General features: G+C 44.0%; 1 long non-coding RNA gene across 2 annotated transcripts; it reads right to left on the minus strand.

Moving 5' to 3' along the window:
* Positions 1-6,017: 6,017 nt before the first annotated feature.
* Positions 6,018-9,632, minus strand: LOC135378590 (uncharacterized). Of its 2 annotated transcripts, XR_010418491.1 has the most exons (5): positions 8,610-9,629; positions 8,019-8,113; positions 7,707-7,814; positions 7,073-7,181; positions 6,018-6,231 (listed from the first exon to the last, which is right to left on the minus strand). It is a non-coding gene; the product is annotated as an uncharacterized LOC135378590 (long non-coding RNA). The 2 variants fall into 2 exon arrangements; XR_010418490.1 differs by having other exon boundaries at positions 7,073-7,814; positions 8,610-9,632.
* Positions 9,633-14,307: the final 4,675 nt, after the last annotated feature.

Consider the following 14,307-nt stretch of genomic DNA (forward strand, 5'->3'; position numbering starts at 1 on the left):
GATCGTTATTGTGAAGGGGCTCGTTATTTTATTCCCCCCATTCCATCCAGCAATGGGGTCGAGTATCGCCTGTGGCGATGAAACTCCCCACTCTCCAAGGTCGAAAATAAAGTTGTTGTTGTTGAATTATCTGACCGTCATTTCCTTCCGAGCTGTCCAAAAGCGCAAAGAGACCTCTCAAATGACGCCTGTTCCTGCCATACTTCAAAACTGCCCCTGAGATGTCCTGGAGCGCTCGGTCGAAGGCAGTTTCAATGTTGATGCCTGTCAACGCGTTAAATTCCTGCCGAACCTGAAGCACCAGAAAATAATTGTTTTCCAGACATAAACTATGCGATCCTACAATGAGCAAAAGCTGACATTAATCAGAGCTAAATACAAGTCATAAGGCAATGAGAAGTACCTGCTTGGGGTCTTGAAACGCCGGGTACGTTTCCAGCACCTCCTTGAAGGATGGACATTTGCTCACCATCCATGCTGCTTTCAATTAACAGAGCGCTTGGGTGCTCCCTCAGCATTTCTTCTTTAATTAATTCCATGTGCTGCTGTACAGTATCGGGGGTGTCACTGGGTTGCGCATCTGTGACGGGAACCTAGAAAAGTAGCAGTAAGCTTTAATAAGTATAGCTTTACAAAATAGTCTCAGAGAATATAAACGCGTGTGAAATTCAATCATACAGAGCACATAGCTCAAGCAGATGACAGATATGCTATCATAGCTTCGCATCCATAAGTAAAACATTTTGTCTTGCTCGAGCTTCTTGCTCTGTACGTCCGCTTCGCGGTGCCTTCGAGAGTGTTATCCGCCGGCCTTTTGGCCCCAGGACTGGACGGCCTCGTCGCTTCTGCAATGATAACGGCGTCCCCGGATCGTCTTATTTTGACACGCTCATATTTGGCTTTGGAGCGCAGTGCAGCTTTCCATGATCCCTGGAGAATGTATGACGGGCAAGATGAAATAACAGCGTACCAAGCCGGGACTGATCTGATGACTGATACTACAAGGTTACGACAGTGCAAATTCATTGATTCCCGCCGTCCATTGCTTCCAGTCTATTTTACCGTCTAATGAGCAACCACGGCAAAATGCTGCACATAAACTTACATTCCCAGAGCCAATGGTATCTGAGAGACATGGGAACCGGCACACGAGCTCCCGGGTCGCCGTCTCATACAGCTTGTCTAGCAGTGGTGGGCAGTATCGCAGATACATGTATCTTCGATACAATCTTTCCATACATTTTGTGTATCGGTATTAGGTATCGCGTGCCAAAAATGAGAGTATCGGAGTATCGGTATCGAAAATACATTTTAGTGTATCGTGTATTTTAACGATACTCGATACTAAAAAAAGACGCAAATATTGAGGCTGTTGTGAGACTTGGGTCGGCGGCGCTCGCTCAGGCGGTAGTACAAGCCAGGCCGCAGCGGCGTAGACATGTCGACCATAAATTCGTTCGAAGCTTACGTCCGCGTGCGCGCTCCATCGTCAAGGTCGCCCGGAGAGAAGGCCCTGGGCCATGCCCTGGGACGCGCTCGTGGGCGCGCGCGGCTTCTAGTTGGTTCCAGAAGAATCTCCTCCGTCTCTTTCTACGGCGGACGCGCCGAAAACGCCTTACACAGGACCAACCTCACGGCTTCTGGAACTGCGCTGCCCGATGTCCCCCTCCTCAGTGCGCAAAAGCACGTCCACTTGACTTGAAGTGTGGATTCCGCGTCTGCCATGCGGAAAGAATAACCGACGGCTTACCTTCAGCACTGTAAACCGTTCTACAGCTCACAATTCACAACGGCCAACTAAGAAAATCAAGTCAGAGGCAAAGTCAGAGGCAAAGTCACAGGCTACCGGGTAAGTACTGCAGTACCAAACGATAAAAGCAACAGAAAAAAAAAGTTTCAGGTTTATTCGTATGTATAGTCAAGTGCTCACAGACCGGTACGCACGAAGAACATTGTCTTAAAGAATTGTTTTTTGCTAGGCTGCTTATTGATGCGATCGTTTCAACGTACCCATGGCTTCAGTCTAAAGTTCTAACAAGACTAGTTGCTTAGACAGTGCAGCTTCATTAAATCCGTGCGGTCGGATACGCTCAAGCCCTGTCAGAAAAAGTGCGCTATAAAAATACTCTAAAGGCTCTAGAAATAACGAATAAATGTTTTTACTTCCCTAACCATATTACCAGCTTTATTATGTTGTTATTTCAGTGATGTAAACTTCGGGAATCATAACACCAGCTTTATTATGTTGTGATTTCAGTAATATAGACTTCGCTGATCATAACACCAGCTGTATTATATTCGGGATTTCAGTTATGTATCGAAGTATCAACGATACAGTACCGAGTATCTGTATCGAAAATCAATTTCGGTTCTGTATCTTGTATCGGTATCGGAAATAAAATTTTTGAGGGTATCGAGTACCGGCATCGAAGATATTTTTTTGAAGTATCTTGCCTAGAGAAATAAGAAAAAAAAATTGTTCGAAGTGCGATCAACCCAGAAAAACAGGAATAGTTGAGTTTTCTGCTCCTGTCATTGCTGACAATGCATTTTTGTATCAGTGGGTGCCCGTCACACAACCAACTAGTATACCCGTTGAGGATGGTGAAAGGCATCGCAATTAAAACATACTAAGTGCATAATCGTTCGTTGGGCAGTAAATAAGTTGCGAAATAAAATTTGGTCTACCGTCTTGCATGTCGTCATAAACACTCCGCAGGAAAACTTCCTACCGACATCAAAACGAGCTCTAATTGCACTAGCAATATTTGCGTAACAGCTTGACAAGCTCAGTAAATTTCTTGTTACTGAATACTAACCTCGTATAGTTGCAAAGAGCAAAGTAGATCCAGGACACAACCCTTGAGCGGGCTTCAAATATGCTTCCCTGCTGATGATTGGAAATCGCTTTTTGAATATCAATCGGAACAGGCGGGAAGACGTAGTCCTCCGTACGGGCTTTGACGCACTCGGCAAGGCAGCAATGTTCACAACGTCTTGTATCCTGCGAAGATATTTGTATTATGTACGAAAAAGTCAGCAGTGATATTAACATACAGTTGGTAATGCTCTGCAGCAGTCACTTATTGACACTTGCAATATCGCTACAGTAAAACGGCAAAGAAGTAGGCAGTCTGGTCATTGTAGTAATCTGATCAACGCGATGAGACTGGGGAAACAAATAATGACACGAACAAAAACTGTTCGTGTTGTTCTAGCAATGGATCTTAATGGCGTGACCTGAGAACTTACTTGTGTCACCTGGTCTTACCTCAACAAATAAATTGCATTTCTGAGAATTACTTCGTATCACTTCATTCAAAAGATATCAGACGAAGAAGGAAAGAAATGCTCTCAGCTACAAGGTCCCTGTTTCCAACAAAGGGCCAACTCACATTCGGCTTCCAGACTCGTTATCTTCGAAAAGGATTCTGTCCTTATCTTGAACTCTGGCCGATAGCTATGTTTCTATATGTTTCAAAGTCACCATCGTAAATCCGAAAGAAAGGACAAAGCAATACATCGTAATATCGGCAGCTTCTGTCCCGCAATGTTGTTCCAAGAAAAATGTACATTATACTTCTCACCATAAGGCGCTGGAGCCTCAATTCCTCTTCCGTCATGCTTAATACAGCAGCAGCCGTACCAGTTGCGTCATCAACGGTCGCGATTCCGTCTCCAGACACTACCGCTTTTCGTCCTCCGTAATTTACAAGCAGTTTCCTAGCGAACTTGGCTGCGTGCACGACTGTCTGAAATCGATGTGGGCCCGAAACTGACGCGAATCTACTAGTCCTCTTCCGAACATAGATTTGCCTGCACACGGGCTTTAGGTCTCTGCCTTTCGAACCGTGACCTCAAAAGCGGGCGAAACACATTCCCTCCGGATTAGCGCTTTTGTGGTAGCGTGGTTACCCTTGTTCCTGGAATCCCTCCGAAGGGACAGCACAGATACGGCGAATGAAACCAGACTGCCCAAAGACTTATGGCGTGTAGAACGGACAGGCAGCCGCCTTCAGGGACTTTGAGCGCTATTCGACTGCCCTTAGTATCTTCTCGAGCGGCCACGTGTTCTAGTGTAAAATATACGGGGATGCCACGATATTCCACCGTTTAAAATCCTAGATGTTCAAAATCCCAGATTTCTACATTTAAGCTTCAATATGAAGAATGGCCATCTCATCATCGTATCTCTATTTGTGTGTGTGTGTGAAGAATGGCGGAATGATAGTGTTGAATAATGCATATTACTCACAAACCTAGCGGCATAGCGTGATTTTGACGTCAGTTGAAGTCATTCTCGTGAATAAAAACAAGGCCTTTGGAGACCGTGAGGCTTAGCATGGCGGTCACATCAGAGCAGCAAAAGTTATTAGAATTTGGTCAGGTTAGGTCAGTTTTCAGAAGTTAGGTTAGTTTAAGTGTTTTTGACAGTTCACCGCGCCGTTGGGGGGCTCCCCACAGTTGGGCACGCACGCAACGCTACGCTAGCGCAGTTTGGGATTTTGAGCATATGGGATTCTAAACGGTGGATTCTTAACGGCTGCATTTCGGGATACCCCCAAGTATACATAGCGGTATCATTTTGAGGCGGAACTTTATTTCGACAGGCTTTAAAGGAGTACAGAGGGCCATCCAAAAAAATTTCAGATTAAGACATCTGATGAAAGTGTGTGTGTCATTATACCGAATAGCGCGAAAGGTTTTGATGGGTGCAATTTGTTTCCCAGAAAAAAACTCACATAAACATAGCTTCGCGCGTTCACCCTTAACTCGCCACTCCAGCTATAACGAGGATGAGGAGGTATGATGGCACGCCACCGATGACGGCATAAGGAGACTCGTTCTGGTTTGCCGGTCAGTGGGGGTCAGCGCCTTGTCCCTTTGCCGCCGTAAACCTGTTTTGCCAGTTTTCCCGGAGAATTGGGGATAGAAGGAGCGGCCGAAGCATTACCGAGCAAGGAGAAAGGCTTTATCAGAACCCCGAGCAGCCGAGTAGCAGACGACACCGGAGTAGCAGACAACATTTCTCTAGGCCAATCAGCGAGCGTTCTCCTTATAGCGTCAGCGCGAGGTTCCAGGCAGATCACAGGCTGGTACTGCTCTTCACCACCGTTGCGCATGGTCGTTTTTTGCGGCGTATTTTAAGTTCAATTTCTGCGATAATTAAGACTCTGTGGTGTAAATTACTTCGCATGGTGCATCTTACTGCCCTACTTAACAGTTTTATAGGAAGAAAACTGGGTGTTAAAAAGGACTTCTGTGCTACTTTAAATTCACGAGGGATGTATTGGTCGCCCGGTCGCGACAGGAGGACGCCCTGCTTGCTATTTCGTAGGCAATAATTAGTCGAGCCATTTAGAGCGGTCATAAGCTTTCAATAAAATGGCGCTGGATAAGTCGGACTCCACGAAACGGCGTTCGGTGGAATGGCCGGACACAACCCTCAGACAAAACCCTCACATTAAAACTGCCGCCCAATCGACCATGTAATGAAATATGTCCTTTCTAAATTTTAGTGTTTTTTTAGTATCGTCTTTAAATTGTTTGCACACACACACACACTTTTTTTTGTCTTGTGCGGCCGTTTTATCGCAACCCAGGGAGCACATGGTGGGCTAGTAAACGTCTAAATGACGTCTAAAAAAAGAGATAAGGAATGTCTATAGAATGTCTACGCAATTAGACCAAATGTCTAGTATCCCTCCACTAGACGTCAAATAACACGTCTAACGTTACGCCACCTAGCCATCTAGCCCTAGACATCCGATGTCTATGTACCTAGCCGTGATTTAGACACTCTTTTGACCTGGATGTCTGGAACAGGGTCAGACACTTAACCATGTATTAGACATGAAGTCTACAGCTAGACCAATTTTATCCCTCCATTCAGTCGACAGGTCTAGAGTTATACATTTCCTGTACCTTACTTTAGCCACCTTTAGACCATGACTAGTCCTGCTACCGTCCTGGCATGCATTCATGCAGAAATATGATATAATTGATAGCAACACGGATCTCAGCATAAACATTTATTCGCAGTAAACCACACACGAAGTCTACGGTACAAAACTCTTGTCTAAAACTGGATTGACTTTGCCGCCAAGCAGGCGTCTTGTGTTTTGACTGAGGAGTGTTGAACTGGCAGCAGGGTGTTGATGGCCACCTCATTCCTTTCTTCCAACGAGTGATTGTTGGTGCTGTAGCACTGCCTCCAATGACTCACTGTGGCTAGAAAATAGAACAAAACATGTCAGAAAGCATTATGTAGCCTGCTAGTTCTAACTAGTTTGTTTAGTGGCTATGCACACTCTTTCACGGGATGCTTGTCTGGCCACATAAGAGCAAAAGCTGTATCAACACTGATCTGAGAGACACAAAGAAAAGAAGCTGCATGTACAAAAATCACCGAACTGTTACAGCTACACAACACAAATTGCAGCAACAGCTGAAAATCTGTTTGCGCGTCACTACCTGATGTGGACGCTAGAGACCTGCACCATCCGCGGATGGAAGCGGATATCCGTAAGATACTTGCGGATTCGGATGAGAATTTATCACTTTCTGCGGTGTGCGGATCGGATGGCTCGAGGTCGGATGCAGATATACCGCATGCTATAATTTTTCTACTAGCAATTTATTTGTATTGCGCACCGACAGCGAGCGCATGTCCGGGTTCACCTTTGACCATGCACGGCCAAGACGGGAGAGAAGGCATTTTGGCGTCCACACGAGCACCGGTGAGGAAGCGTTCCAGAAGTCTCTCCATATCGCGTTTGTTGAAAGGTTTACCTTTGCTTGTCGCCATGAGTCCTTCCATGAGAGCATGGAGGCATCCGAAATTATACCAACATTCTTCCGGCTGTGTTTACGCGTCCTTCGAAACTTGCGGATCTAAACGGTTGTGTATGCAATGGTGCGGATCGGATAACGTGTACGCGGATGCTAAAAATCTTATCTGCACAGGGCTCTAGCGGACGCTGCCAGGATCTCAGGGAAATGAGGATGTAACAGCTTTCGCTGTGAAAGTACATCAATGTGACAGGCGTTTTCTCGTGACACACGACCTTACCTGGTCGAGCAGGCGACTGCTAAGCACTCCATGATTGGTGCAGCACTTCCATCACTCCATTACGCTAAAACAACATCTGTGCTGCTCTCATAACTTTGGTGCAAAGCTTCTGTACAGGATAAAAATAAACACTGTGTATATTATAAAAGACAATACAAAGCAAGGGCTGTATCACCACGTCAAATATTATAAGTACGTACAAGTAGTATACAAGTTTATTCACATGACGTCATCCGCAGGAGACCGCCACTGTCGCTAGCAGGCAGATTTGCTGCCATCGGCCCTATTGTAGATTTCAGTCAAGCTGTTACCCATATTATACTCACCGTATATCTGGTGTTTAAAACTTGTTGCTCTGTGATTTGTAGAATGTCTGAGCAATTTCCATATTTTTGGTGTTAATAGTCACCTAAAAAGCATAATGCAGCAAACAAATGCAAGGACTAAACATTGCGGGACCTATAGTATGGCGCTGAGGTGACTTCAGTGAATAAACCTTTTAGGAACTCAAATCTTGCACTACTACCAGATAGCTGTTTGGGTGAAGTAAGACGGAATGACATAGTCACGCTGTTCTCCATACAATACCAAGGATGTCTCAAAACGACAAAGCACAAAAATACTAGTTTTGTACCGTTTGATGAATATTTTGTCTGCTGCCCACACAGGTTGTGCGGTTCCTTAGCAAGCTTCTGGCAGTCGTTTCTTCTACATCGCACTTCCCTGCTGACTTTCACAGCATCTGAAAAAAAGTTCGATTTCGTTAACCACAAGACAACCATGTAAATGGAAAGCAGTTAGAGTCTTCCACCAACTATATTTGCAATACTTTGTTGTCAAAAAATTTAAAGAGGCACCTTCCAGAGTAAGATTAGGGGGCACATCGAACATCAGGAACATTGGAGGACAACACAGTCACACGTCAGTGACAACTGCTTCCCCTCACCTCACAGGGAACTGTTAAGCTTATGTGCAAACAGCTGTTTCGTAGGGTAGGTTACCACTATTTTCATATCCACCGATGCAAGATAGTCCAAGCACCTATAAAAAGAAAAACCCAGTTGCTATGAAACCATGATATGCAAACAAAAGTACTTGCGCAAAATTTTCGGTGTGTAGTTTCACTACCAGCGAAAAATGCAACAACCGAAGTCGGGCTGACATGACAATGAACTAACCAGCATTTATGTTCCGGCATGTCCGCCCTGCAAACCGTAACTGTCGACTTTCGTTTACTCAAGACTTCAACAGTCATCGAAAACTCGTTAATCTCGATGGTTAATTAGTGATACCGTATTTGTTTTAGCACAAAGACGAACCAAGGCACTTAATGAAACGTTGTACTGCCGAACATACAACGTTAATCACTACTTTGAATGCAAGTGCAGTCAGGTCAACCCACACTTCCAATATGCTTCAATCGGTGATACGAAGCCGAAATAAAGGAAACGATATTCCAATATTATGCCACGCATCTCTACTACATGCGATTTGGTGCACAGAAACAGGCACATACTTTAATGAAGAGTGAACTCACCCCTTAAACTTGAAAGCCAGAGAACAAAGAAACGTTGTCCACCACAGTACTCTGGGAGCTCTGCTGCGCTCAACAGCTCTTATCACTGGACAGCACGGCGTACGTTCTCGCTATGCTCAAAAATTGCAAGACAAAACGCGCGGGAGATTAGAACTTCGAAAGATTTTCGTATAACAACCAGTGGAATGCAGCCGCGAAGACCCCAACTGCTACCCGTTGCGCGTCCGGAAAGTTTGAAGTTTCAACCGTTGAAACTGAACTGGTTCGAACTGGTTGGATGGATGGATGATGGATGGTGATTGGGTAGACGGGCAGGCGTCATTGCCATTGCTTTAGCTCGTGCTTATTGAGTACTTATTTTTTGTAATACTTTAATTTCTGTGGCCGTTCATTATAATTGGGTGGTGGAGGTTAAATGTTTAATAACACATATGCCAATCCAGCGGAAGTTACACCAACATCATCATCATTATGCAATCGCCATCGTTGTTGCAGCGACGAGTGTCGTATTTTGTGATGTATGTGTTGAAAATCGCTGTTCTTTTTGCAAACATTTTATCAGTGCCTTTGCTACTGAGCTACAGGTGTGCCTAATATGTAGCGCATTGCTTGTTCAGTGGTTTCAAAGAGATACCATGGGCAGTTTCAAGATTTTTTGAAGGGTTCTGAAATCCCTGAGTCACGTCAGATTCCATTTTACTGCTGCAGCTGTGTAGCTTGTGGGAAAATGTTGTGTGCAGTAAACAAACATCAGCTATCTGCTGCCCACAGTACGTGCAAAGTGCTTCTGTGTTTGTGGAGCTATGGTTTATAGTGCTGCGCTGCACGATTCGTCGGCGTCGTCGACTTTTTTATTGACGTTTCAGTGATTCAATAATTTAGTTGCTGATTTCTTTAAGTTGGTGTAGCAGTTGGTGCTAAGGCGTTGGTGCAGGGGAGTTACGTCTTACAAAATTTACATTTACCAGCAACGGTAACGCCATCAGGAACGCTAGTTCAAAAAACATTGCCCCGAACAAATGCGGGCTTCCGTTAAGAAAAAAAAGATATATATTCAGTAAAATAAAATATTACTTCACAGCACTTAGATTCTGGTAATGTCTTCTAGTTGTGGATGCTGTCAGTGTATATGCATGTCAGTGAGCCAAAAACACAAATATTTAAATTATCTACGTACCTCAGTCAGACTGCCTTCATTTGACTGATCTTTTGTTACAATATATGGGCATACAACTCACATAACATGAAAGACTACATACTATCCATTTGGTCATAATATAATTGGACAAAGTTAATGTGGTCCATTCCTTGCATAGTTTCTGAAGGTTGTTGCAGAGTCCAGTTTTATTACCTCAGTATGATCATTTGCAAACAGATTGTACTTGCTGCTCCACACACGTGTGATGGAAAGTAAGAGAATAAGGAATTTCCTTCATGTATGAGGATCATCCAACAAAAGTTCCTCTGCTGTGATCAAAATAATAAACCTATAGCACAACGTTGAAAAAATTTATGTACAGATTAGAGCTCAACGTTACTCCCTAACACAGTCACCTTATTTAGCTGAACATTTTTGATACTGTGATACCAAGTATTCAATACGTTGTCTGTGCCATGCTATGCCCTGTTTACAAAGTGAGGCATTCACTTTGCATTTCACCTGATCAATTTGTGTTTCATGATCACTTGCGAATTGGTGACTGCCGAGGGGTGCTTTGAGAGGAAGATGGAACAGCAGATTGGGCAAATTTTCATTGAAGTAGGAATCATCACCTTGAGCACGAGGAGAACGAAGTATACAGGAAGCCCACGAAAAGGAAACTCACGTTTGTGTGTCTCCTGTATACTTCATTCTCCTCATGCTCAAGGTGATGCTTCCTATTTCAACGTTGTACCAGCTCGCTTGTGTACTTTTTCTCTCTTTGGCAAATTTCCAGATGAATTTCTGGAACAAATCCCGAGTCTTTCAAGACAGGTGCAGACAGCGTTGACATGGTTGTACTACACCCTTCCAAGTCCTGTGCGTTTTGGTTTCATCGTAGTTTGACGCTTTCCCAGGATCTCGCAGTACATCTGCATTTACTGTCATTGTGCATGTGAGATAATCTACAAGTTGCACACAATGATAGTCCTAAAACATTGTCGGCATAGCCTTTCCAGACGAAAATGCGAGTTTGACCTCCTTCAGAATGCTTTCACCGGGCACCCACCATGACTTCCTATGGTATTTTGTCTCAGCACTTGCATAATGCATCCAGGTTTCATTAATAAAAATTGTCATTGCATCCAGGTTTCATTAAGTAAAATTGTCTTGATACCATTGAAGGAAAATGCAAGCTGCATTCATTCGTTGCTGTTTACAAACGTTACCGAGCAAATGTGGCCCCCATCTCGCATAGCTTTCGTTGACCATGCTGAAGGAAATTTGTTCTCATTAGTATCAGAGTGCAGTACCAGTGACCCGCCAGTCTCCGTTAACAATTCTCGGAATTTCAGAAAAGAAACGTCGTGTTATAGCTGATCTCCCACTGTACTGTTCATTGTGCAGATTTTCACGACCCTGTATAGAGGACACACCATTTCAATGCCTGTAAAGTGTTTTGTATAAACAGGTGTTAACTGTCAGTGGATATTCTCTAAAGTACTCTTTCACTCTTTTATTCTTTAACGAAAAATAGGATAACTCTTCCGTACTAGGATAGTCAGACGTACTCGGAAATATTACATCCATGCTTGAATGCCTGACACATTAGGTGAACGGCACTTCATTAACCAACATCTGCAGTGCCGGGATGTCACACCCAACTACTACACCATTCAGTTTGTCCTAGTGGTGTTTTCTTTGAATAACAAATATCGGGAAACTTATTTTTGGATGGCCCTCCTAATTCCAGTTCTCTTTCTGCATTTGGCTACATTTTTTAGATTTCTTGTGACGACTCTTGTGGACAACTAGCAGCATGGAAGACTTAATAACAATTGGGGTTTACATTGCGAGACAACTGAGATCATGAGCGGCACCACAGCAGTCGGTCTGTGGATTGCCCACCTGAGTGTCCTTAAATGTGCAATGAAAGCTCACCACACAACACACCGTATTTAATGTCCCTTGTGGAAGATGGCATGTCTAAGCAACCTGTATCCTGGCACTAAGTTGCTGCTGTTTTTGGCCGGGTTCGAACCAGCGATCTCGGGATCAGAAGGCGAACAGACTCACTCACCAGGGCCGGTTCACGGACAACTTGAACACCACAATTATGTTAACTCTGCCATCAAGTAATTCAGTTTCCTGCATATGTTTTGTAACAATTGAACTTCAGTTTTGTAAGCCTGAAAGCTAAGCTTAGAACCACCTCTTATAATATAGTGACTGTATTTGATGTGTGAATGTGTTCACACCTCTTAAAAAGCTAATAAAACAAAAATCTTGATGATTTCTAATATGTGGTACATACAAGGCCAGCTACAAGACGTCTACAATTAGACGTCAATTACTAAATGTCTACAAGATGTCTAGTAAATCACTAATTTTAGACGTCTAAATAATGGTAAGACTTTTAGACGTCTAGTCAACGTCTAGTTTGGGCACTATCCCTAAAGTCTAGGGCTAGAACAGGTCTGGACGTCTAGTTGACTACCATGTGTTTCCTGGGAAATCCTGTCCGCTTACATGAATTTTAAGTGAAGTATGCATACATGAACGGGAACGGCTAAAGAAGGTAGGGTTGCTGTTTATGAAAAAAGAAAAAATACAAGAAGCTATGGCATCGATGCTGTTTCTTATTGAACAGCCTCTCGGTAAGTTCATCCTTACCGCAAGGTGGGTTAGGCAGGACCAGCAAGCCGTCATCCACCGACTGACCTTTCCTTGTTTGCCAAGCTAATAATACGTATATCAAAGTACAGTTTCAACAACTCGGAGGCAAACATTATTGTGCGTAACGGCTGAATCTCTTGAGCACGATTACAAAAAGGAAACAAAAAAAAGAGCAAGTAAAAAGTCAAAAACTGCAGGTGGCGGTGAATTAAAGGGGATGTAATTCTTGACTGATGATAACGTAATGACCTCATCTTTTTGATAAAAGAGTGAAACATGTTCCTTGTTTCTCAGCGTCGTGTAAAAAAATACCGATGCATGAAAATTTTCATCTGGATCGAATGCCATTTTTATTTTCTCTAGATTCCTGGTAGCTATTTTCTGAACATTACAGTTGCGATGTTCTTACGAAAAACCGAGCAAGCATTGCAGATGCTCGCAATTTATCAGCTGCATAAACGAAAGGGTTTTCGGTAAACCAATATGGTCCGCAGGAGATGCGGAAAATTTCATGCTCAATGGCAAAGGAGCCTTCGCACGACACAGTTTGAACCAAGCATCACAGGGTGCCCATTAAGTTCGAAGCGAACAAGAATTCCACTCTCTGGAGCTCAGTTTACCGATATTGCACATTTTCAGATTGTGTGTGCATTGTTAGAGAATCATTCTTTCCAAGGGAAAAATACGTAGTTTATTGGCAAACACTGCAGGTCACCGTTGCTGAGAGCGTAGGAAAAGGCTGTTGTTTGTTCTTCTTCGTAAACATATACCTCCTCTTTACTGTTGCAAATTAAACATTAAAATAAAATTCGGTGGTTACGTCAACCATAGAGACGACCACGGCAATAACGAGACAAACACACACACTGCGAGTGATAAAAGCACAAAAGCAAATCAAAACATGAACTGGTTTGAGCCCGCCTGACTTGGCCGATGTGCACAGCGTAGTCTGGCAACAAGACCCATGCAAGGAGAGAGAGCGCTTCCATATTTCCAAATGGCTCTTCCTTTTGTGCGTTGATGTTTCGTGCCGAACCTGCCGAACTCACATGGCCAAACGTCCGCGTCGGCGTAGACAGAGAGTGCGATACTGCGTATGAGCCTGCTAGCCAGCCGAAACGCCGTACGGATTTGTGTCGCTGTGTGATACATAATGGAGCAAAGCAGTGCCTTTCAGGGGACTTCTCGCAGACGGAAGTACTGTATGAGGAGAAAGTGTCGCCTGCGGTTGCATCCGGCCACTTTTGGCATCGGTCGCAGATAACCGAGATGTTACTCCCTATAGAAGTGAACTAGCTGTTGAGTGTGTAAGCTCCTCTTCTGCTGTCGTTGCTCCCTCTGGACAATGCCGGTCACGTATTGTCCGAAATGCTGCTTCTACGCCGACAGACAGAGAAGTGTGGTGAATCACATCGCACAAAACTACTTGTTCGACTCCAGGTTCCACGTTGTTTGTGGAATAAATGGCTGCCAGAAGAACTACAGCAGATTTGAATCATATCGGAAGCACCTGTATCGGTGTCACGCAGACACACTGAACGACACTGACCGCAAAGTTCAACAGCAGCAAGTAGATGAGCATTCCAACTGCGTAGAAGAGCAATTAACCAATAGCTCTACCGACGCTGTGTTTGACCCACATGGTACAGAACACGACTGTGGTCCGAAAGAGCAGCATACATCATTTAAAGAGTTCATTTCCGAAACGAGGAGGGCACTTTGCAAGTTTTACTTGAAGACAGCAGAAAAGCACAGGGTGCCACATGCAGTTGCTTCTGCCACGTTCAGTGACTGTCAGTCACTACTGCAAAGTATTGTAAAAACGTTTGCAAAGCAGGTTTCGCAAGCCTTAACCTGTTCTGAAGAGAATGAGGACGTGAA

The sequence above is a fragment of the Ornithodoros turicata genome, chromosome 1 (genome assembly GCF_037126465.1).
Source record: "Ornithodoros turicata isolate Travis chromosome 1, ASM3712646v1, whole genome shotgun sequence".
NCBI lineage: Eukaryota > Metazoa > Arthropoda > Arachnida > Ixodida > Argasidae > Ornithodoros > Ornithodoros turicata.